This window comes from Cebus imitator, unplaced genomic scaffold, assembly GCF_001604975.1.
Source record: "Cebus imitator isolate Cc_AM_T3 unplaced genomic scaffold, Cebus_imitator-1.0 Scaffold163, whole genome shotgun sequence".
Taxonomy (NCBI): domain Eukaryota; kingdom Metazoa; phylum Chordata; class Mammalia; order Primates; family Cebidae; genus Cebus; species Cebus imitator.
Window position 1 is genome coordinate 1,109,747 of NW_016107478.1, and position 26,061 is coordinate 1,135,807.

Genomic DNA, 26,061 nt, shown 5'->3' on the forward strand with positions numbered 1-26,061 from the left:
CCAAGGAAGCAAGAATGAAAGGTAGAAGTGGGGAAGAAAGGAGGAAAAGCACATAAGATGTGGGGCATTACCGAGCTGGCCATGGCTTTGAGAAGCAGCCGACTGCTAGGTCACAGGTGAGGCCTTGAGAAAGGCACATGGACCCCATAAATCTGATGAAGGATAAAATGCTTCTACTTCTTTCCTACAACTCTTCAAAGTGGGACTCGTGTGAGTGTGAGCTCTTCCACACTTCCAGATTTGGATAATCTGGCCCGGCTGTTAGGACACTGGAGAAGCCAAATTCTCTGTGGTTGCAATCTAGTCAGATATAGGCAGTGGAGCTTCTCAGCACCCCCAGACCAGAAGGGAGATGGAGGTCTTACAGAATGTCAAGCTTTGCCTGGGGGAAGGAGAGACAGCCAACTGTGACAGAAAGCAGGCACTCACTCATAGATAGGTGAAGTTGTCACTGTGGCTGCAGCAGCCTGGGGCAAAAATCAGGGGTCATAGGGCAGGTGGGGGCTGATCCGATCTGAAGTGGCACATAGATCAAGCCAAATCTATGAAGAGGGTGTGGCTGGGCAGTACAACTTTGAGTTTCAAGGGAAACAGGAAATGGGTAGAAGACAAGCCAAATACCAGGTGTGGTCATATGAACAGTTATACAAATGAACCAGTCATAATCTGCCCCCTCAACCCCGTAAAAAAGCACCAGTCCCAAACATTGTAATCCTGAATGTTGAAATCTTGAAAGCTCAAAGTCCCTAAAGTCTAAAATTTTGAAAATCATAATCCTGAGAGATCAAAATATCAAATTCTGGAAAAAATGACAAATTTAAAAATATTTACATTTATAAAGGAGGATTTGAAAAAGAAAACCACAATGCTTCATAGATCACTTTACACAAAATAGGCAATACACACTTTTTGCAAGCACAAACAGTTGTGCTAGTGACAGTTGCCTGAGGATAACAGTCATGAGCAGAGAAACCATGTTCATAAAGAAATAGGTCATAAAGTGAAATATGTAAGTGCATATCACTTACAGTTGTGTGCACTCGAGTTTATAATTTTGGTCATCTAACATACCATGGCAGATAACTCAAGTTTTCTAATGAGATCAATGAAAACCCACAATGGGTCACAACATCATATGCAGTCACTCTTAGAGCTGAGGTCGAGAAATTTTATCTTTCACAAATGTAGACATATGAAGAGGACTTCTCATTTATTGAGAAAGTTTCAGTGTTTACACATACCAATACACAGCTAACGTTGTGATAACTTTCACAGAGTCAAACTTGCAAAAATACCTAAATTAGAACTCTAGAAAAGTATATAATTTATACCTTCAGTACTGGAAATAATGCAAAGATGAATTACATAGCACAGCAAGTTGTAAAAATAGTGACATTTAAAAATAATGTATTTGAATTTTAGATAACTTTGCTGGGATGTTGATCCTTCAAGATTCTAACACTTGGCATTATGGCATTTGGGGTTTTGTCTTTCAGGATTATAATCCAAACCTGCACAAGTAAATCTAATCTCTATTTGTATTAGTTATTTTTCCAACTTTTTATTATGAAATTGATAAATATACAGAAAAGGTGAATGATACAGCAAATAGTGTGTCTATAACCTAAATTCTATGATTAATATTTGTTCACTTATTAATTCAACATTTTAGAAATGCATTTTCTGCTTTTAGAATCAGATATTTTATCTCTGAACCACATAACTTATCAAAAATTTCACATTTGTATAGTTTTAGTTAAGATATATCATGAAATAAAACTTGCCATGAATTTTGAAAGATGTATATTTCCTACATAACCTAGAATTTAGTTATTTGTATTTCTATCATGACGAATAGTTGAGCATTTATATGCTCATTAGCTTTTTAAAAATGTTGACAAATAATTGTATTTACAAGTTAAAGTGCAATGTTTTGATACATGTATACACTGGAATGAGCAAATCAGGCTAATTATATCACCACACACATTTCTTTTTGATAACATTTAAAATCTATTCTTTCAGAGTTTTGAAATATGATACATTAGTAACCGTAGTCATTGTGCTGTGCAATATATCTCCGGAGCTTTTTCCTCCAAATTGAAACTTTGTACCCTTTGACCACCATCTTTCATTTCTCCATCTACCACCCCTGCTTACCTCCTCTTAACCACTATTCTATACAATGTACTTCTACGAATTTGATCTTTAGATTTCACGAGTGAGATCATGTGGTATTTGTCTTTCTGTGCCTGGCTTTTTTCACTTAGCACAATGCATTCTAGATTTATCTATGCTGTTATAAAATGGCAATGTTCTTTTTAAAGACTGAGTGGTATTCTAGGGCACATATATGATGTTTTTGGCCATTTGCCCATTGGTAGGCATGGTGGTTGTTTCCATACATTGGCTATTGTGAATCATGTTGCAGTGGATGTGGGAGTGCAGGTCTTTGACATACTGATCAATTCCTTTGGATATATTCCAATTCAAGACTGCTGGATCATATGGCAATTCTATTTTTAGTTTAGGGAACTTCCATACTGTTTTCCAAAAATGGCTGTATTAGTTTACATTCCCAGCATATGAGGGCTCCTTTTTCTCCATACCCTGGCCATTTACTTTTCATCTTTTTGATGATAGCCATTCTAACAGGCATGAGGTGATCTCCAGGTATTAATTTGCATTTCCTGGATTAAGGATGTTGAACATCTTTTCACATATGACCATTTGTAGGTCCTTTTGAGAAGTGTCTATTCAGGTTATTTGCCCATTTTTAAATAGGGTTATTTTTCTTGTTATAGAATAGTTTCAGATTAATGTTTTGGATATTAGCTCCTTATTTTATTATCTGCAAGTAGTTTCTTCTGATCAGTGGGTTGTTCCTTCACTTTTTTCTGTGTAGAAGCTTTAGTTTTTGCAATCCCATGTTCCATTTTTGCTTTTGCTGCCTGTGCTTTTGGGGTCACATCCATGAAGTCACTGCCCCAACCAATGTCATGAAGCATTTACTATATGTTCTCTTTTAGATAACTGCTTATCCCAATATTGTCAGAGTGGCCTTATTGAAAAAAATTTCACCAATTAGCCTGGCCAGAGATTTTAAGTGATCTCTCAATTTTTAGAACTTGTCCAAACTTTTTCTGTGGCCTCCAGGAGATCAGGATGTGCCATGTCCTGTCAGTTCAAAGAGACAGGTAAATTAGAAGCCAGACCCTCTAGATGTAGCTGAAAAGACTGGGATATTAGGTGTTCCAGTTCCATCTATCCTCATGGTAAAACAGACCAGATGTTTACCTCCTACCATCTCTGCACTAAGCTGAGGAGAGAATCGGTGGCAAATACCTGTACTCACGTTCAGACTTCTCCCTCTGATCTTGAGGAGATAGCCACTGGAAGTAGCCTCACTTTGTGACTGCCTTTGTTTTCTGCAGTTTAGAAAGACCTGGAAATACAGAGCCCCATCGGCTTCCAGAGCTAAGTTGTTAAAGCAGTCCCCTTTAGTGAAAGTTACAAAAGTTGTGGCATTCAGTGCATATATATGTTCTTTCCAGGAAGATGAGTTGACCTAGATTTATCACTGGGACAAACTAGAGGGGGCTTAGCAAACACTGAGCTCCAGTTCAGGCTGCCAGAGGTCTATTTTTTGTCTGCACGTTTAGTACCCTAATGAAGGTTAATGAGAAGCCAGGCAGTCAAGTCACCACTGGAAGAATGCGCTATCAATCCTTTCTGGGGAGAAGCATGAAACTGTTTTTTTAGCCCCTTCTCTGTAGTGCTCCTGGGAGTGTTTGTGCACCCATTTAAAACCACCACTTCATTCCGTGGTTTAGGGAGACCTGTACATGCCCAGTTTTCTCTCCTTAGAGCTTAGAGGTTCAAATTATAGTTCTTTGGGTGTAAGCTGTAAAAGTTGGGGTGCTTAGTGTGTGGACAAGCTCCTTTCAGGAGGAGTTGGTAAACCTAGAATTATCACTTGGGTGAACTTGGGGAGATAGCTCAAGTAGTACTGAGGTCCTACTCAGGCTGCCAGAAGCCTACTATTTATCAACTGTATTAACTCCCTGATGCAGACTCAGCTGTCAACAGTAGCAGTTGGTAGAGCATACTGGCAAGTTTCTTCCAGAGGGAAACAGACCTTTGAGTTTCAGCCCCTTCTCTGCCTATATCCTGAGGGATGAAGCCACTGGAAGTGCTTGCACACTTGCATAAAACTACCACTTTGTATGATCTAGAGAGACTGATGGATGCCCAGTCCCCTTTACTCTTTGAGTTGGTAACTTAAGAGGCAAACTGTGGGGAACCATAGAGCATTATAAATGTGTTCCAAACCCCCCTAATGGAGAAGCTGGGTGTTGGGAATTCTTGTAATTGTATGGCACACTCCCTGGGACAGAATCCATGCCTGAGTGTGCTTCATCTTTTTCTATTCATTAATGCGAATCCTTTCTCAGTTGACTGGTACATAGAAGCTTCAACTTTTTTTTGTTTTTCCTCCCCAAGACACAGTTTCACTCTGTTGCCCAGGATGGAGTGCAATGGTGCAGTCTTGGCTCACTACAACCTCCGCCTCTCAGGTTTAAGTGATTCTCCTGCCTTGGCCTCCCAGGTATCTGGGATTACTGGCACATGCCACCACGCCTGGCTAATTTTTGTATTTTTAGTAGAGACAGGGTTTCAACATGTTGTCCAGGCTGGTCTCGAACCATGACCTCAAGTGATCCGCCTGCCTCAGCCTCCCAAAGTGCTGGGATTACAAGCATGATCTACTGCACCTGGCCAGCTTCAACTTATTTCTGACTTTCTTTCAGAGGGCTTGGACCTGTGAATGGATGTTTATTTGGTGCACCTGTTTGTGGGACAGTAAGTCAGAAACCTTCTCTTCTGCTATATTGAGATCTCTTCTTCACTGGGTATGGCTGTCTTTGAGAAGTCTCTATTCAAATATTTTGCTTAATTTGAGTTATCTTTTTATTAAATTTAGGAATTCTTTTGATGTTCTGAATATGAGTTCTTTGTCAGATACACATTTTATAAATATTTTCTCCCAGTTTAAAAGATGACAATTTTCTTAATGATTTTTGATGAGAATGTTCGATTTGATGTTATTTTATAGTATTTAATTCCATTATCCTCTCTAAAAAAAAAAATTCTTACTATCTCCAAGTGTAAAGATCTTACATTTTCTAGATGCATTGTACCTTTTAAGTTTCATTGTGTAATCCATCTGAAACTAAGTTTTTTGTACAATGTGATATGGGGTGGGGGTTGAGGTTTTTTTTTTTTTCTAAGTGGATGTCTGATGATTATAGCACCACTTACTAAAAAGATGATTTTTTTTGACAAAGATATAAAGTTACCATTAAGTGCAGACCTATGTCTTAAGTCTCCATTTATTTTATTTGACTTATCTGTTTATTCTTATGCCAATGCCACACCATCCTGATTACAGCAGATTTGTAGTAAGACTTTAACTTAGTCGAATCCAGTTTTTAAGATTATTCTGGATATTTTAGGTCCTTTGAATTTCCATGTGCATTTTAAAATAAGCATATTTACTTTTATTTAAAGAGCCTGAAGGAGTATGAGATTGCATGGAATTCATAGGTCACTTTGGGGAGAACTGAGAACTTAATGTTGAGTCTTTCAATGAATAAAAACAATCTCTGTCTCCATTTGTTTAAGTCTTAAAAGTTTCCTTTTTGTCATCACACTTCCAGAATGACAGATTAAGGACCTCTGAAAAACCCAGTCCTCATCAAAAGTAATGATAACACTAGCCGAAAATTGTCAAGATCAACTCTAAGAACTCTGGAAATCAATCAAAGTCTGCAACAATTTGAGAAGTATTTAAGAAAACCAGCAAGAGCTGACTTTCGCCAAGATGGCCAAAGAGGAACAGCTCCAGTCTCCAGTTCCCAGCGAGAGCACGCCAGAAGACAAGTGAGCTCCACATTTCCAACTGAGGCACCAGGTTCATCTCATTGGGACTGGTAAGACAGTGGGAACAGCCCAAGGTGGGCAAGCTGAAGCAGGGTGGGGCATAGCCTCACCTGAGAGGTACAAGGGGCCAGAAAACTCTCTCTCCCAGCCAAGAGAAGCCATTAGGGACTTTTCCAGACACTCTGGGCACTCTGAGATACTGCACTTTTCTCATGGTCTATACAACCCACGGATCAGGAGATTCCCTCTGGTGCCTATAACGCCAGTTCTCCAGGTTTCCAGCACAAAACTGGGTGGCTGTTTTAGTCAAGTGGCACCTGGAATGTCAGGGAGACAGAACAGCTCATTCCCCCTGAAAAAGAGGGCTGAAGCCAGGGGTCCAAGCAAGCTGGCTCAGTGGGTCCCACTCCCATGAAGATCAGCAAGCTAAGATCACTGGCTGGAAATTTTCACAGCCAACACAGCAGTCTGAGCTCTACCTGGGACTTTCGATTGTCATGGGGGGATGGGCACCTGCCATTGCTGACTCTCCCATAGGCAGTTTCAACATTGCCTGTGTAAACAAAGACACTGGGAAGTTTTCACAGCAGTTGGGTGGAGCCCAGCTTGGCAGCTCAGCAAGGCCTCTGCAGGCAGATTGTCAAGTAGCTTCCCTCCTTGCTGGGCAGGGCATCTCAGGGGAAAAAAAAAAAAGCCCACCAGGGACTTACAGAGCCCCCACCTTCCTGGGATAGAGCACCTGGGAAAAGGGGCTGTTACGGATTCCGCTTCAGCAGACTTAAACGTCCCCACCCGGCAGCCCTGAAGGGAGCAACAGACCCCCCAGCACAGTACTTGAGCTCTGTTAAGGGACAGGCTGCCTCCTCAAATGGCTCCCTGACTCCCTGTATATCCTATCTGAGATACACGACATACAGGAGAGCTCTGACTGACATTTGGCGGGTACCCTTTTGGGACGAAGCTACCAGAAGGAACGGGCAGCAATCTTGGCTGTTCTGCAGCCCCTGCGGGTGATTCCCAGGCAAGAGGGTCTGGAGTGGACCTCTAGCAAACTCAAGCAGACCTGAAGCAGAGGGGCCTGTTAGAAGGGAAAACAAAGAAATAGCTTCAACATCAACAGAAAGGACGTCCACTCAAACCCCATTCAAAAGTCACCAACTTCAAAGACCAAAGGTAGATAAATCGACAAACGTGGGAAGGAACCAGTGCAAAAACACTGAAATCGCCAAAAGCCAGAATGCCTCTTTCTTCCAAGGGATCACAACCCCTCACCAGCAAGGGAACAAAACTGGATGGAGAATGACTAACGAATTGACAGAAGCAGGCTTCAGAAGGTGGGTAACAACAAACTTTTCCAAGCTAAAGGAGCACATTCTAACCTAAGGAATGCAAGGAAACTAAGAACCTAAAAAACGTTAGATGAAATGCTAATGAGAAAAACCAGCATGGAGAAGAACATATATGACTTGATGGAGCTGAAAAACACAGCACTAGAACTTTGTGAAGCATACAAAAGTTTCAATAGCTGAACCGATCAAGTGGAAGAAAGGATATCAGAGATTGAAGATCAACTCAATGAAATAAAGTGAGAAGGCAAGATTAGAGAAAAAAGAGTAAAAAGAAATGAGTAAAGCCTCCAAGAAATATGGGATTATGTGAAAAGACCAAATCTATGTTGATTGGTGTACCTGAAAGTGACAGGAAGAATGAAACCAAGTTGGAAAACACTTTTCAAGATACTATCCAGGAGAACTTCCCCAACCTAGCAAGGTAGGCCAACATTCAAATACAGGAAATACAGAGACCACAACAAAGGTATTCCTTGAGAAGAGTAACCACAAGACACATAATCGTCAGATTCACCAGGGTTGAAGTGAAGAAAAAAATGCTAAGGGCAGCCAGAGAGAAAGGTCGGGTTACCACAAAGGGGAGCCCATCAGACTCACAGTGGATCTCTTGGCAGAAACTCTACAAGCAAGAGTGGGGACCAATATTCAATATCCTTAAAGAAAGTAACTTTCATTGCAGAATTTCATATCCAGCCAAACTAAGCCTCACCAGTGAAGGAGAAATAAAATCCTTTGCAGACAAACAATTGCTGAGAGATTTTGTCACCACCAGGCCTGCCCTACAAGAGCTCCTGAAGGAAGCACTAAACACAGAAAGGAACAACCAGTACCAGCCACTGCAAAAACATACCAAATGGTAAAGACCAATAACACAATAAGGAAACTGCATCAACTAACAAGCAAAACAACCAGCTAGCATCAAAATGGCAGGATCAAATTCACACATAATATTAACCTTAAATGATTAAAAGATTTACCAAGTAAATAATGAGCAAAAAAAAGAGAATTTGCCATCCTAGTCTCTGATAAAATAGACTTTAAACCAATAAAGATCAAAAGAGACAAAGAAGGGCATTACATAATGGTAAAGGGATCAATGCAACAAGAAGAGCTAACTATCCTAAATATATATGGACCCAATACAGGAGCACCCAGATATATAAAGCAAGTTCTTAACCTACAAGGAGACTTAGACTCCCACAGAATAATAGTGGGAGACTTTAACCATCCACTGTCAATATTAGATTAACGAGACAGAAAATTGACAAGGATATCCAGGACTTGAATTCAGAGCTGGACCAAGCAGAACTAGTAGGCATCTACAGAACTCTCCACCCCAAATCCAAAGAATATACATTCTTCTCAGCACCATATCACACTTACTCTAAAATTGACCACATAATTGGAAGTAAGTCACTCCTCAGGAAATGCAAAAGAACAGAAATCATAACAAACAGTCTCTCAGACCACAGTGCAATCAAATTAGAACTCAGGATTAAGAAATTCACTCAAAACTCTACAACTACATGGAAACTGAACAACCTGCTCCTGACTGACTATTGGTTAAATAATGAAATGAAGGCAAAGTTTAAAATGTTATTTGGAACCAATGAGAATGACGAAACAATGTACCAGAATCTCTGGGATACATTTAAAGCAGCGTCTAGAGGGAAATTTATAGCACTAAATGCCTACATGAGAAGTGAGGAAACATCTAAAATTGAACACTATCATCACAATTAAAAGAACTGGAGGAGCAAGATCAAACAATTCAAAAGCTAGCAGAAGACATGAAATAACTGATATCGGAGCATAACTGAAGGATATAGAGACATAAAAAGCTCTTCAAAAAAAAAAATCAATAAATCCAGGAGCTGTTTTTTTTTTTTTTTTGAAAAGGATCAACAAAATAGACTGCTAGTCAGACTAATAAAAAAGAGGATAATCATATAGATGCAGTAAAAAATAATAAAGTAGATATCACCACTGATCCCACAGAAATACAAACTACCGTTAAAGATTACTACAAACACCTCTATGCAAATAAACCAGTAAACCTAGAAGAAATGGATAAATTCCTGGACACTTACATTTTTCCAAGACTAAAACAGGAAGAAGTTGAATTCCTGAATGGACCAAGAACAAGGTCTGAAGTTGCGGTAGCAATTAATAGCCTACCAACCAAAAAAAGCCCAGGACCAGATGGTTCACAGCCAATTTCTACCAGAGGTACAAAGAGGGGCTGGTATCATTCCTTCTGAAACTATTCCAAACAATATAAGAAGACAGAATCCTCCCTAACTCATTTTATGAGACCAACATCATCCTGATACCAAAACCTGGCAGAAGTGCAACTAAAAAAGAAAATTTCAGGCCAATATCCATGATGAACATCAATGCAAAAATCTTCAATAAAATACTGGCAAACCGAATCCAACAGCAAATCAAAAAGCTTATCCATCACAATCAAGTCAGCTTGATCCCAGAGATGCAAGGCTGGTTCAACATCCACAAATCTGTAAACGTAATCCATCACATAAACAGAACCAAAGACAAAAACCACATGATTATCTTAATAGATGCAGAGAAAGCCTTCGATAAAATTCAACAGCCTATTTATGCTAAAAACTCAATAAACTAGGTATTGATAGATCATATATCAAAATGGTAAAAGCTATTTATGACAAACCCACAGCCAATGTCATAATGAATGGGCAAAAACTGGAAGTATTCCCTTTGAAAACTGGCACAAGACAAGGATGCCCTCTCTGACCACTCCAATTCAGCACAGTATTGGAAGTTCTGACTAGGGCCATCAGGCAAGAGAAAGAAATAAAGTGTATTGGAATAGCAAGAGAGGACATCAAATTGTCCCTGTTTGCAGATGACATCATTGTATATTTAGAAAAGTCCATCATCTTGGCCCAAAATCTTAAGAAACTTCAGCAAGCTCTCAGGATAGAAAATAAGTGTGCAAAAGTTGCAAGCATTCCTATACCTCAATAGACAAGCAGAGCACCAAATCATGAGTGAACTCCCATTCACAATTGCTGCAGAGAATAAAATACCTAGGAATACAACTAACAAGGGATGTGAAGGACCTCTTCAAGGAGACCTACAAACTACTGCTCAAGGAAATAAGAGGACACAAACAGATGGAAAAACATTCCATGCTCATGGTTATGTTCAGTGCTATCCCCATCAAGTTACCAATGACTTTCTTCAAAGAATTAGAAATAACCACCTTAAACTTCATATGGAGCCAAAAAAGAGCCCGCATAGCCAGTACAATCCTAAGCGGGTTGTGGGGGGAAGCTGGCGGCACCACGCTACCTGACTTCAAACTATATTACAAGGCTACTATAATCAGAACAGCATGGCACTGGCAGTGAAACCGATATAAACCAATGGGACAGAATAGAGGTCTCAGAAAGAATGCCACCCAACTACAATCATCTGATCTTTGACAAACCTGACAAAAACAAGCAACGGGGAAAAGATTCCCTATTTAACAAATGGTGTTGGGAAAACTGGATAGCCATATACAGAAAGCTGAAACTGGACCCCTTCCTTACACCTTATACAAAAATTAACTCTAGATAGATTAAAGATTTAGACATGAGGCCTAACACCATAAAAACTCTAGAAGAAAACCTAGGTAATGCCATTCAGGACATAGGCATGGGTTAGGACTTCATGACTAAAACACCAAAAGCAATGGCAACAAAAGCCAGAATAGACAAATGAGAATGAATTAAACTTAAGAGCTTCTACAGGTATTGATCGACTTACCACCTATGCAACTTACGATCATTCGACTTTACGACCACAATCGCTAGCCACGACTGCTCTGCTTCTGGCAGTGCAAACGTTGCCCAGCTGGGCGTACGACAGTGCGGACCAGCTTCCGGCAGCACTACCACCTCCGCGTGCACCATTTCAACTGTACATATAGCCTACTCAACTTACGACCAAATCGTGTTACGACTGGTCTGTGGTCCCGACCATGGTCGTAAGTCGAACACTAGCTGTACACAGCAAAAGAAACTATCAGTAGAGTGAACTGGCAACCAACAGAATGGGAAAAAATTTTTGCAATCTACCCATCTGACAAAGGGCTAATATCTCAATTCTATAAAGAACTTAAATTTGTAAGAAAAAAACAACCCTATCAAAAAGTGTGTGAAGTATATGAACAGATACTTCTCAAAAGACAACATTTATGCAGCCAACAAATATGAAAAAAACATCATCACTGGTCACTGGAGAAATATAAATCAAAACCACATTTAGATACCATCTCACACCAGTCAGAATGGTGATCATTAAAAAATCAGGAGACAACAGATGCTGCAGAGGATATGGAGAAATAGGCATGCTTTTACACTGTTGATGGGAGTGTAAATTCTACCATTGTGGAAGACAGTGTGGTGATTCCTCAGGGATCTACAAATAGAAATACCATTTGACCCAGCAATTCCATTACTGGGTATATACCCAAATGATTATAAATCATTCTATTATAAAGACACATGCACATGTATGTTTACTGTGGCACTGTTCACAATAGCAAAGACTTGGAACCAACCCAAATGCCTATCAATGATAGAGACTGGATAAAGAAAGTGTGGCACATATGCACCATGGAATACTATGCAGCCATAAAAAATGAGTTCATGTCCTTTGCAGGGACATGGATGAAACTAGAAACCATTGTCAGGAAATTGACGTAAGATCAGATCATATGTTCTCACTCAGGTGGGTGTTGAACAATGAGAACACACGGACACAGGGAGGGAAACATCATACACTGGAGCCCAAGTGGTTGAGGCTAGAAGAGGAATAGCAGAGAGTGGGGGGGATTGGAGAGAGATAGCATTAGGAGAAATTATACATTAGGTATAATTTAGCGTATATCTACATTAGGTGTAATGTAGATGACGGGGCACTGGATGGCAGAAACCACCACCATGACACTTGCATACCTATGTAACAAACCTGCACAATCTGCTCATGTACCCCAGAACTTAAAATATAATAAAAATTAAATAAAAGAAAACCAGCAAGAATCTGAGAAGTATTACAAAAAAAAAAACCCCAAAAAACAAAAAACCTGCTGAATCTTGTAAGAACACAGGCTCTGATGGTTTGGCATGTCCTACTTCCATTCCCTTTCCCCCAGATCGAGGATAGTCCTGTAAACCAAGAGCTTCATAATCATGGTTGCCATAAAAAATACCCTAGCACTGAAGGGACAAAATGGGATTGGTTTCTTCCCAAAGAGCCCAGTTTCTAGACTACAATTGTTTCATCTATCTGGCAATTTCCTAGAAATCTTCAATCACAGGGCTTGTCCTTATTGAACCTGACTCAGCTTAATCTTTGCGAACAGCTTTTTTCCTAGAGCATTTATCAAAAATATCATTTAACATCTGCAGCAGTGATAACAGTTGGGGTAATCAAGAAACTGACCAAACTTAAGGAGTTGGGAAATGACATGCTCATGAAGAATTTAAGAAAGCTCCAACATATTCCTGAGAATCTAGAAGGCAACACACATGTTCAGAGCTGTGCACAGGCTAAGAGTTGTATGCATTCTCAGGAGGACCCGAAAAGGTCTGAATTTCCAACTAAGCTTGAGGCTCCGCATAAGCAGGTGCTAATGCTAGGGTACAGTTGTAAACTGTTTGGCAGAGCATTGAAGGCATGTCTCGAAGTACACACGAAGCACAGGGCACAGAAGCGACGGGATGACAGCCATTGCTTGAGACACAGTGAGATTCTCACTGTATCCCCTAATGAAAGGATTGGCTTTCTGGTAATAAGATCCTCTAAAACCAAGACCACAGGGTTTCAGAGACTGGAGACACATTACCAAAGTTGGTCACAGGAAATGATAGAAGTAGAGCCACTCTTTTCCATTCCTAGCCTCCATGTGTTTTTGCTATTGGTGATATAGAACCATCATATGGTTTTCAATTTAGATTATATCCTTACTATATAAGAAGTACTCCCAGGGTGATCATTTTTAAGCTGTGACCTAAGCTTTACTTTTAACAGGCTATTCTATCATTTTGTCTAACCTGGAGCTCTGGGTGTTCCATATGGGAGAGTACCGGTGAGTCCCGTGGGTCATGTGTTCATGGCCATCCTACTTTGCTATAATGTGAATCCTTTGTTCCATGATTTTGTCACTGGACCAACATTCTATGGGCCTTAGATAGGTAGCAATAGTCAAGACCCTGCTGGCAGGAAAGGCAAATCTTTACCTGGAGTACGTGTCTATTCCTATAAAACTGCCAAATTACCAGTAGATCTCTAGAGGTGGTGCCATATTCAGAGGTTCAGAATTTATTTTAGTTGCTTGCAATTTGTGTATTTTGTGGCACTGGTCTTTAGAACAGCTTTGGTGAATAGGAGCCAATGGTTTGGGGCTAATACATAGACTTACTTTCTGTCACTGCAGCTATTCCACTCCTGTACTTATTGGGAAAGCACTGATGTCAAGTGAAAGGAGCCATTCTGTCTACTTTATTGTAAATTGTCTCTGGACAGCATTCTATAGTGGGTGTAAACACATAATAGGAAAGTCTTCACAGTGTCCACTCTTACATGTATGTCCACATGCCTCTTCCCCAGACCTTCTTGACCCTTATCTTCCAATATTTGTTCTTTTAGGTCCCTTGCCAGCTAGCCAAGTCACTATTGTCCATGATTCTGTATATGCTATAAATTGCATATTTTCCCCCATCAAGTATGTCTACATGTGCTACTCAATGTTCTGACCGTCAGGATGATTTTTCTCTCAAGTATCTGGGCTCAGCTATAGTACAGTCGCAGTGCTATTTTGCTTATACTTCCATATAGGACGACTCATCTGGAGACAAACTTTTTACTTCTGTCAGTTGGTCATAAGAAATCTTCCACATGTCCGTAGGTGTGAGTGGAGAGCATTCTATCAGTAGAACATTTGTGAATGACATGAGGGTTTGAACCAAATAATTGTGTACTATGATTTGCTTGTGTTCAATTGTGTATTCCATTTTTTTGATGGATTACTGCTGGGCCTACCCCAACTTATAACTTGGTGAGTCTGATAGAAACCCATGCAGGATGGGCAGTTTTAGGGGTCCCTCGGCATTCAGTATAAGATGCTCCATCTCTAGCGGTCCAATAGCATGTGAGGAGCTATTTTTTAATAGTATACAGTTCTCTGCTTTGGAAGGCATATCCTTGCTGTAACACAGGTCTATGTTGGATTTTTATTAGCACATGCCATAAACTCTACATGACATTTTTCTGACATCATTGACACTTCTATTGCCATAGGATCTGCCAGGCTGCATGGTCCAAGCAGCAGGGCCCTTTTCAACTCTGTCATTCAAAGCTAGCAGCCTTTTGTGTCATCTGATATGCAGGTCAGAACATTACTCTCAAGGGGGCATATATGCTACGTCCAAATCTTGGAAAGTCATGTCATCCTTTATCCTTTCTTCATGGTGAGGATGTCCTTTACTCTGGGGGTGTGGCCTGGCATGCCCCACAACTTCTGGACTCCTAAAAGCTTCAGTGAAGTGACAGACCCATGAGTCTTCATAGGTTTTAATTCTCACCCTCTGGAGTTCCTACAACAGATTTCCCACTTGCTTATCTGGGCCAATTATAGGATATCATTGATATAGATAACGAATGCGATATTCTGCAGTGTCCAGGTGTATCAGGTCCCTTCAGACAACATTTTGACTGCAGATATAGTAGTGAACATAGCCCTGGGACTATACATGTATACTGATGTATCCTTGAGGCTGTATAGCCTGTATAGCTGATGCCTCATACTTCTAGAGATTATAGTTGTCCACTTCATTTCTCCCAGATCTTTCCAAGATCCTGACTTTTGTGGTGGTCAGACTGATTTAATGGAGATGTGATAAAATAATGGAATTTTTAATTGTGACAGTAATGTCATCTCCTTTCAGGGTATAATATTTTATTTTCTGTCTTAACCATTAGAGGGTGCGCTTTAGAATATTCTGTTTGGTCTTCTCCACTATAATAGCTTTTATTCCATAGGCTAAGATGACTATCAGGATTGTGGTCTGGTACCATTAAGGTTCCATGATCTCTTAAGACCCTATACATCTAACTAACCTAGGATGTATTGCAGCTTGCCAAAACCCTAGCTTTCCAACAGCCTGGATTTGAATGGAGCCAGTACATGTTCCTCTATCCACAACAGAACTTTGCTGCTAAAGAGACAAGATAAGAAACTATGGAACTTGAGCCTCATTCAAGGTCTTCCTTTTCCCTAAACTCACCCTGGATATTTTGGAATGCTCAGAAATAAGTCAAAATAACTTCATTTCTTCAATGTAGATGTTTATAACCTGTAGGGAGACCAGAATATAAAACACACCTGCTAACTTTAGAAAGGTTTGGCCCTCCCCGAATACCATGCCACCATATATTCTGCCAAATCTAGATTTATTTTCAGAAGTTGAAAAACAGAATTCATGTAATTGACAAGTTATTCAAAATTGCTAACACATTGAATGCATTGCTTATAAGTAGCCTTATCAATGTAGATGTTATTCTTAATACTATGAATTCCCAGCACTTGAGCTTATTGGCATTATAGTGCCATCTAGTCAAATATTATAATAAGTATGGGCTTAAATGTAGGTAACGTCAGGCATACCATGTTGCCTAACCATGTAAAAAATATGCATACAATGTCTATTGTAAACAGAATTTGAAGTTTTTGAAAATATAACATACATTATATATAACATATTAAGATAACAAAACAAATTTGAATTATCAGATTTTGCGAGTATAAAATTCAGTGAAAACTAAGCATGAATACTCACATTCTCTGTATATTCTGCTACTATGCTACATAGTTAAAATTTTAAAATTTACATTTCTACAAAATGAAATCTGTATGGCCAGTTCTAAGATATGCAAGAAAGAGTCAACATAAAAATCTAAGTGAATACCTAATGACAGGGTTTAGGTAAGAGTTGAAATTGCTTTGCAAGTCTAATTCTTTTCATTAATTCGACAGACACAGCTTGAGACAGAAAGTCTCCAGAATAGGCAAAGCAAATCATGGATTTGCAAAGCACTGATCCTGAATTCCTCTGAGAATGTGAATAATTAATTCCAACACTGTTGAAACATAGAATATATTGAGATCCCAATGTTGTCCTAAGTGGCATCTACCATTGGTCCATGAAATGAAACCTATTTGTTCTTTTCTTGGTTTAAAACCAAGTAAACAATTGCCCATTTCTTTTTTTGAGATGGGGTCTTGCTCTGTCACGCAGGCTGGAGTACAGTGGCACAATCTCTGCACACTGCAACCTCAGCCTCCTGGGTTCAAGTGATGCTTTCACCTCAGCCTCTCGAGTAGCTGAGATTACAGGCACCCACCATGGTGCCCAGCTACCTTTTGTATTTTTAGCAGAGACTGGGTTTCATTGGTTAGGCTGGTCTTGAACTCCTGACCTCAGTTGATCTGCCTATCTCAGCCTCCCAAAGTGCTGGGATTACAGGCATGAGCCACCACGCCTGGCCTTATCTATTTCAGTACTGATTGTGTCACCCATGGAAGTGTTTAGATGGCCTCCAGCTTCCACACCTTCAGGATATACTTCTATATTCACATCAAAGCCACATTCTTCCCAGGTTGCTCCCAGTCTAGGTCTTAGGCCTGCTGAATACAGAATTCTGCTTTAGGGCTCCACACTGGCCTGTGTGAAACTGAGCTGTAGCTCAGAGACTCTTTCTACTCAATGCTTCTGCCTTCTCTCTTTCCTCTTAATAGGTAGAAGCCTGCATGACCATTCTGAAGGCTTTCCTACCTTCTACTCCCTTCATTATCCTTTCAGGACCTTTTTCTAATATGCGCAATTCTATTTTGGTGTCTTTTCAGGAAGACCTAGACTGACGCATTGCTAAACTAAGAGAAGCAGAGTTAAAATGTAGAAGTTTGTCCTTTGGTACCCATGCTGGTGGTTCCTGGAATACAATTTTTTTTTTGGCCTTTTTTTATTGTACTTTAAGTTCTGGGGTACATGTGCTGAACATGCAGGTTACATAGGTATACGTGTGCCATAGTGGTGTGCTGCATCCATCACCCCGTCATCTACATTAGGTATTTCGCTCAGTGCTATCCCTCCCCTATCTCCTCCACCCCCTGCTATCCCTTCCCTAGCCCCCACCCCCTCATAGGCCCTGGTGTGTGGTGTTCCGCTAACAATCTTCTAGGTTGGCAGTAGCAGATGACCTCCAGGGGGCGGATTTCTCTTCTAGGTTCCTGCTAGGTATGAGTCTAGAATGACAAAGCACATTTGAAAGCTTGTCTTTTTCTCTTCTAGACCCAGCAAGAAACAATTCCAAGATCACCTGGCTGATCTCATGCTCTGTCTGGATTTAACTGAAGATATACTTATTCACCAAGTCTTGACTCAGTCACCATTAGTGCAGGTAAACATTGGTATCTGTTCAGTTGGCCCACAAATCTAGGTTTCTTCAAACACTGGTATACGCCATGATCAGATTTTATACTAAAAGCCTGGAATTGCCATGATGCTTATAACAACTTGCTGCTTCTATGCTATAATATTAGAGAGAATTTAATATTCACTAATTCTAAGGTTTATAACTAAAAGGAACCTGTGTACATCAGATACATTTCTATACTACTTCAAGACTATGAGGATACCTTTATTAAAAGCTTGATGCAAAACCCTTTTGGAGGTTACATGGTAGAAATTCACATCTCCCAGATTCTTAGGCTTCCCTGTGCCCTCCAGTCCTTGCTCAAAAAGAGCCTGGCCACTGCCATCATATTTCAGCACCAACTGCCTCTGCTTGTCCTCAGCCTGACTTGATGTGACCCTCCCACCTCATTCTACCCCAGGCAGGGACTAAGGCAGGTTCAGCACTCAGGCTGGACTGTAGCAGGCCCAGAGAAACTCTGGCTCTTGTCACTATTTTCGTATTCACATAAAGCACTGTCATGTCAAATGTGAAGTCTGTCAGCCCCAGTGGGCTTCTGTTTCAGGTAGAAAGATTCTTATTTCAAAATTGGTTCTCACATCATTGGCTGGTATCAGAAAGTGAATACAAACTTACACCATACATGACAATAAATTCAAGGAGTAAAACTTAAGGGTAAGTAGTAAAATGGAAACTTGAGACTTAGAAGTTTCTGTCTTTCCTAAGCAAATACCTGGACTTAAAGTGAGCAGTGGAACGGGGCAGGGGAGACAGTGGGAAGCACACAGTCAACCATCAAGATGTGCTAATCCCCAGGATGATCTGATCCTCACAAACCCTTAATCCTTGGCATGGACACAGAGCTCACCGAGCCAGAACAGTGAAGAAGCTCCTCCAGTACTTTTGTCCAGAGTGTGAGGATCTCTCTAGTTCAGAGATATGACAGAAAGCCATAATTTAGGTTCTGAGTATCTGGCCAACATAGCCAGCAGTTCTAGCCAGGTAAAGCAAAACGTAGACTGGATGAGCTGAAGGGGAAAGTATGGAGTCAAAGTGGGGAAGTTGGAGGCTTGTCTGTCTCAAAAGATCAGAGGTTTCCAAAAGTCACTGCAGAAATGAGAAGCAGCACTGGAAAATTCAGTCAACTGAGCATTTCTATCCTTTTCTGCATGCTTATTACACTTAAGTTGAAGTAGAAAAGCATCTGTTTGTTAGCCTGCCTCAGAGGTCAGAGCTGAAGGATTATTTAATTGAGGAGTAAATAGCCAAAGGAATAATCAAGCAGCATGTTCCCTATAGGTGCCAGCCTCAAGGTGGCTAAATTTCTCAAATAGAAGGATGACAGGCATTTCTTTTGTCTAGGAAATAAATTAGAAGGCTTGGGTCAGAAAAACCAATTCCAAACCCCTGACAATCTTATTTACATACTACATTGAAAATTTAATAGATGGAGACAAATCTCAGCTAGGAGATAAAGTGTTGGCCAAGTTCTCCTGCTTCCCATCTTTTGGGGAATTGGGAGAGTTACTCCACGTGCCCCTCAGGAAGTCCCAGTGGAATCTGGCTCATGGCTGCCTCCTCCTGTTAGCTATCTGCTTACTCCTTCACCTCTAAATTTCTGCTCACTTTTGGTGATTTCAATCCTGACCACTCAACTTTAAGAATTATCCTTGCACCCTGGGCACACCTGCCTCATTTAATGTGCTCCATTTTTGTGATATGATCACTTTCATAGACTAGTTAATTTGCTTACATTCAGAGTACATTAAGTTTCTTGACAGCAAGAATGTTTCTCTTGCATTCATCGAGTATCTCCAGAGCCTACAATGGTGTCTGAAACAGTAGGCCCTAGTAATTGGCTATCTTCTTATACAACAGGACCTGGCAATTAGAAAAAAAATATGGCATGGAAATAAAAACCCATAATGGGCAGAAAATACTTTAATACTGTATAGGGCATGGCTAGTACCTGTTCACTGATCTACACATTATCAGAGGATTAGGAGACTTAATGAGCAATCTGGTCTCTTCTGGTTGTTACCACTTGTGATTCTAAACAAATAACACATCCTTCCAATATGAGGATCATGGTTCAGCCTCAAATTTTTTTAGCCAAGAGTCACTTTATTTTTTAACTAATACTCTAGAATGAAAAGTAGGTACTGTAATGCCTTAGCACTGACTTTCCCTGGATGCCATCATGCTGGGGATGGATGTAGCTTGTGTTATTCTGGGCCATTGGTAGGATGCCTAGGGTATCTTTTCCAAAGCAGCTGCAAAGAACATTGAGTAACTTGGTCTTACCTATGGACAAGAAACTGGCTGTGCCAGACAAAGTATAGAATTGAGACATGGGAAGGCAGATGGCAGCCGGGGCAAGGTCTATGCAGGCGACATTTCTGAAAGATTGTAAGCATTCCAGACAGTCACATTCAATTATTGCTAATTAGACCATATGAATTGACTGGCTCCTCATGGCATGTTCAATGCAAGGAATAAAGTCTTTAGTCTTGAGAAGGCTGAAGCCTCAGTATATCCTCCCAATAACTATACTCTGAGTAGCTTCATTATTTGTAGCTAAACACACCCACATATTCAGCCATCCTTTAGATATATGCCAAGAGTCTCTGTAACCTATGCACCCAAACTTGAGGGCTGGTACTCTGTTCCAACAATTTGTAATATCCAGCTTTGGGTGTAATATTCCAGCTTTGGGTATTCTCCTTTTAACATCACTGCCCACAGTAGACAACCACTTGTACTCATCAGTCACAATACTACAGGTAACATTTTCACCAAGTTATGGCTGCCTTGTGGTGTAGTTGAAGTTTAATTACTGTAATGCTTTAGCACTGACTTTCCCTGGATGCCATCATGCTGGGGATGGCTGTAGCTTGTGTTATTCTGGGCCATTGGTAGGATGCCTAGGGTATCTTTTCCAAAGCAGCTGCAAAGAACACTGAGTAACTTGGTCTTACCTATATGGATAAGAAACTGGCCGTGCCAGATAAAAATATACCATCCAGATCCCCTTCCTCAAAAAGGCTTTCTTCCAGCTAGAGAGGACAGATGACAGACTTCAGCTGTCAGCCCCTTTAAGGTCCAATTCAGCTTCAGAGAACTGTTCCACCTGAGGTCAAACTCTTTCAAGGTCAGATTGCAACTATAGACTTAGCCAGGGACTTTATATAAGCTTGGCCCTTTCAGCCCAATGAAGAATAACATGAACAGATAATTTTTGATTAACTGGTCATCCTCCCTCAGGTTGGCTTTGTTGGGGCTAAACTCTACATTCAGTTTAGAAGCTTCTTTAGTCATTCTAGACCTGTGCCAAGAAATCCTATCATCTCATTGCTTTGCTCAATTTAACACACTCAATTATTAACAAACCAGCATCAGAATTATCATGGCATGTCTTCCATACCCTGGCTCTTGTGGCAGCCATGGTGGTGCATTCCTCAGAGCTCCCCTAAAAACACAGCTGACCCCTAGCTGCAACTGACCTGCTGCAGTGTTCCAACTGAGGCCATGCTCCTCCTAGAAGCTCCTATCCAATAACTGAACATGGCCTAGAAACCAGGGCCTGGCCACTTCCACTCATAGGAAGATTCTTCTGTGAGCAATCTTCCTGCTGGAGCTCCTTCTTGGGCTGCCTGCAGCTCCTTCAGTAGGTGCCAGACTTACATAGACAGGCATCCACATGATTTCCCTGCCTAACCCTACACCTCTCCCCTTTGCCATGCATAGCTGTTAACCCTAAGAAACATTTTGTACTAACTCCATCTAGGGTCTAGCACAGCTTCATAAGCCAACCTTCAGAACTGGAAAAAGGATTTTCAAATTTCTTCGTGTTTTCATGGAGGTCTTGACTGAGCATTCTACCTCTGAACTTTACCAACCCCAATGAGGACTTTGAAAGATACTTTAACCCAACTAATGCTTTGTCAGCTCCAAGAGAAAGTAAACCCATAGAGTCACATGGCAATACTAGCTTTAAACCTGGTTGAAAAGAGAGGCTTTTCAAAACGGGCCCCAAGGAACAGGAGACTGGATAAAGTAGCCCTTTGAAGTATCACAGACAAGGTAAGCTTCTCTCTGACAGAAGTGTGCTGTTTTCCAGTTCTACATAGCTGGTCTCTACTTCTGTCGGATTTACTGCAGTTATATGTAAGTTGGAAGTGATAGTCTAGATTCTGTTTTGGGTATTTCCGAGTTATTGACCTCAACAGTCCTACAGTTCTGGTACCTTGATCTAAGTGCGAGCTCTTAGCTGCTTCTGAGCAACATTTACCTCCAGCAAGCTGCTTTTCTCCCAGTGGTCCACAGAATTCTAGAATAAGACATAGCCACCTTCACTCTGAAAACAGCTCAGAAGCCAAAAGCAGGGCCTTTAAAAGGATTGCTAAAGAGTGAATCTCCAAGGACCTTACAAAGTACTCTCCCCAAAGGGCAGTCAGAAGGTCTACACTATTGTTCAACTTGGCCTACTGCCAAGTCTGCAGCTCTCTTTAAGAGTCAAAAATACCATGAAAGAGCTGGTGGTCAAGTAATTCAAGGATTTACTCAACTCAGATACAGAGAGAAGGGAGTCTCCAGTGGAGAGAGGGCACTATTGGCAAGAAGGTTCTCTGACAACAGTGGATAGACAGAGTACCTGGTCCTGGGGATGGAAGAGAGATACCCCCTTCTCCGACTAGCAGTATATTTGAATAGTACCAGAAGTAGACTAACGTCTAGTTGGGAGGGCGAGAAGAGGGATATTAGAGGTTGCCTTCTTTTGCAGCAATTTGGCAAAGTATTTTCCTGTGAGTCACTTATTGCTTCTAACTTTTTCTGCATGCTCACTCACCTTCACAGCAGAGTAGCTTCCATGGACATGGAACAGAAGCAATTTAAGATGGCAAAACAGACAAGACAGGACTTACCAGCTTAAAAAGAATGAGTCATCTAGGAAAGCCCTACGACAAGCAAAATAGAAGCCCTCAAGAGCAAAATGTGACAGACTCACCCTGCGTAGGGCTAGAGTTCAGCGTGGCCATGCCATCCTAGGAAGAGAGCAATAGCTAATTGCCAGGATGAGCTGATCTGCTCCCTAATCCCGTGAGCTAGAAGTCTGAGTTATGAAGTCTGAGTTATGCTTGATAGCAGTCTGTGCTTGGATTCCTAAAAATGCTGTTGTAGTCAGAGGAGCTGCTTTTCAGAGATGTAAAAGCTTAGTCTTGCCATGTTGACCATGTAGTTCAGGCTCCAGTTGTTGCTGAAAAAAAGTCTGATATTTACCTGGAACCCTAGCTGTTTTATGATGACAGATATTGAGTTTTCCAGTCTCAAGGACTCCTAGGTTGCCAAGAGCTAGAGAAGACACTGCAGGAGGTATTTAATCTTGAGGGAGGTGGATGTTAGTAGTTTCTACTTTATTGGCTGATGAACAAGAATGTGTGGCTAAGTCAGGATTTAAGAAATAAGCAAGTCAACTGTAGGGAAATTGCTATTTGTAAGTAATGAGAACAATTCTTCGGAGACTAGTTGAGTTAATTAGAAGGTACACTTTAAAAATGAAGGAGGTCAGTTTGCCTCAGACCAGGAAGTTCAGAGAATTGCCACAGAGTTGTTGAGGTCTATACTTATTTTCTGTGTATTTTTATCTTCTAATAAACTGTAGAAAAGGGGCATCCATGGAGTGGCTTTCAGCTACATACCACAGTGATATCCTCAGGCCTTTTGTTCCAATACTCACTGGAAGCTACTTTTTTCTAAGATATATAGTTCTGTTACAGAAGGTATGCCTTTGCTATAACACAGATCTATATTGGGATTAGAACATGGCATAAATGCACACAATATGTCCTTCATCACAGGCACTTCTACTGTGGGATATGCTAGGTTGTATGACCCAAACAGCGGGGCCCCTTCCAACTCTGGGTATGATTTAACATTGGCAGCCTCTCATATCATCTGGTACATAAGTCAGAACATTACCCCCAAAGAGGGCATATGCTGCCTCCAAAACCTGATGAGGGATATCAGCCATCATGCTTCCTTCTTCATGGTGAGGGTGTGTACTTTACTCTGGCATATGTCCTGGCATACCCCACAATCCTTGGATTGTTAAAAAAATTTTCTGAAGTGACAGGCCCATGAGTCTTTATGGATTTTGACTCTCACCCTCTGGAGTACCTATTATGTACTTGCTACTTCTTGTTCATCTGGGCCAGTTTTATGGTATCATTGGTATAATTAACCAATGTGCTGTTCTGCCAAGGGTTCATATGTACCAGCTCCCTTCTGACAACAGTGTGAAGGTATAACAGTAGACATAGCCTTTAGACAATAGTATACATATATGCAGGAAAGCTCACTGTAGATCCAAATTCCAGGCCTCCATCCCTTTACTTGCAGGGCATGGCCCTCTCCTGTGACAGACTCACTCATTAGCAAGTAATGTCCTGGATATTTGCTTTTCCATGGTGGCAAGTTCAAGATTGTGCTATTCATGGGGCCAGTGGTAGCCAGTGTTTTTACCATTAGCTTATGTGTAAGCTTTAAAAACCTTTCAGGTAGCAATTGAACACATAGCCAATATGTACTTGTGTCATGTGACTTTTTTGAATTGAAACTTAGGAAGCATAAGGCTTTTCATTAGTGATTCTTCTTTTTTTTTTTTTTTTTTTTTTGAGACGGAGTTTCGCTCTTGTTACCCAGGCTGGAGTGCAATGGTGTGATCTCGGCTCACCGCAACCTCCGACTCCCGGGTTCAAGCAATTCTCCTGCCTCAGCCTCCCGAGTAGCTGGGACTACAAGTGTGTGCCACCATGCCCAGAGAATTTTTGTATTTTTTGGTAGAGACCGGGTTTCACCATGTTGACCAGGATGGTCTCGATCTCTTGACCTCTTGATCCACCCGCCTTGGCCTCCCAAAGTGCTGGAATTACAGGCGTGAGCCACCGTGCCCGTCCTCATTAGTGATTCTTAAAGCAAGTGTGCCTCAAGCTCATACCTCGGACTTAGATTAATATCCTTTGTCAGTCACTGATTCTATAATCTGAGTGAGTGACTGCCACATGTTATGCTTCTTAGGTTAAAGCCATTGTCTTCACTCTGGCAAAGGTTGGGGAACAGAAATTATCCAGCAGGACCCTGAAGACTTGCACTGAGAAAAGCACTGAACTGAGGGATACAGGTATCCCAGCAAGACTGGGACGTGACCCACATAAGGTGCTTCTCACTATATATGCAGGCTTTGTCTGTGTGCCTGTTTCAGTCAGATGTTGGAGTCCTGTTAGTATGCCCACCTGGGATGAACTCTGACAGATATTTACAACTGCCTATTCTCTGCCCACTCGGCTGGCTATTCTCTAAGGAAAAGGCCACATGTAGGCCTTTCAGCAAGAAAGCATAGTAAGAAGTCCCAAAAGCTGGTTCAACTAGAAAGATAGGGATGGACTCATGACCTCTGCTTCAAAGTGCCCTAGGACAGAAGAAGTTCATGCATCTGTGGTGCCAACTTTGCTTATTAATAGAGGGGCTACTAGGTCTTCCCATTCTATATTTAACTACCTAGGAAAGCTAAGCATTTAATCTGAAAAATATTGCTCATTTTAGTTCTAAGCAAGTTGTTCATGTTTACTTGATAAGTAATAGGCAGGGGCAGATTATACATTTGTGAAATAGTTTGTAGAATATAGCCTACTGGAACAGAACAAGGCAGGAGGGTAGAGAATGGACTGGGTTGGAGCAGATGTGCATAAATGGAGAATAATGGTACACTAAGAAACATCACCGTCTTAGGATGGCTACTTATTTTCAGTGAGCACAGTCAAGGGATATTGGCAACATAAGATGTAGTTAGGGCTCAAAGGACACTTATGAATTATATTCAGCATCTGCATGAGAGAATGTTTATGATTGCACCATCATAAGATTATGACTCAAAGTAAATGCAATTGCAGCATTTTGTCTTATATTCAGGGCATTTATGGAGCTTCCAGTGCGATAAAGACAACTACATCTATCCACCAGCCTAAGCTTAGGATCCAGTAACTCATGTTACTCTCACGCCATGGGCATAAGTGATCCAGAATTTTCCTAAGAAGAACTGAAATGTTTTATAAACAAATGGCAAATCATTAGATACCTTGATTTTGAATATTAGAAATATCGATTATTGTTCCAGCAAGGCAGAGAAAGTCATCTCATTAAGGCCATGAAAAGCAACTTGTAGGCAAACCACTGCAAGAAACCACTGAAAGAGGATGACATTCACATC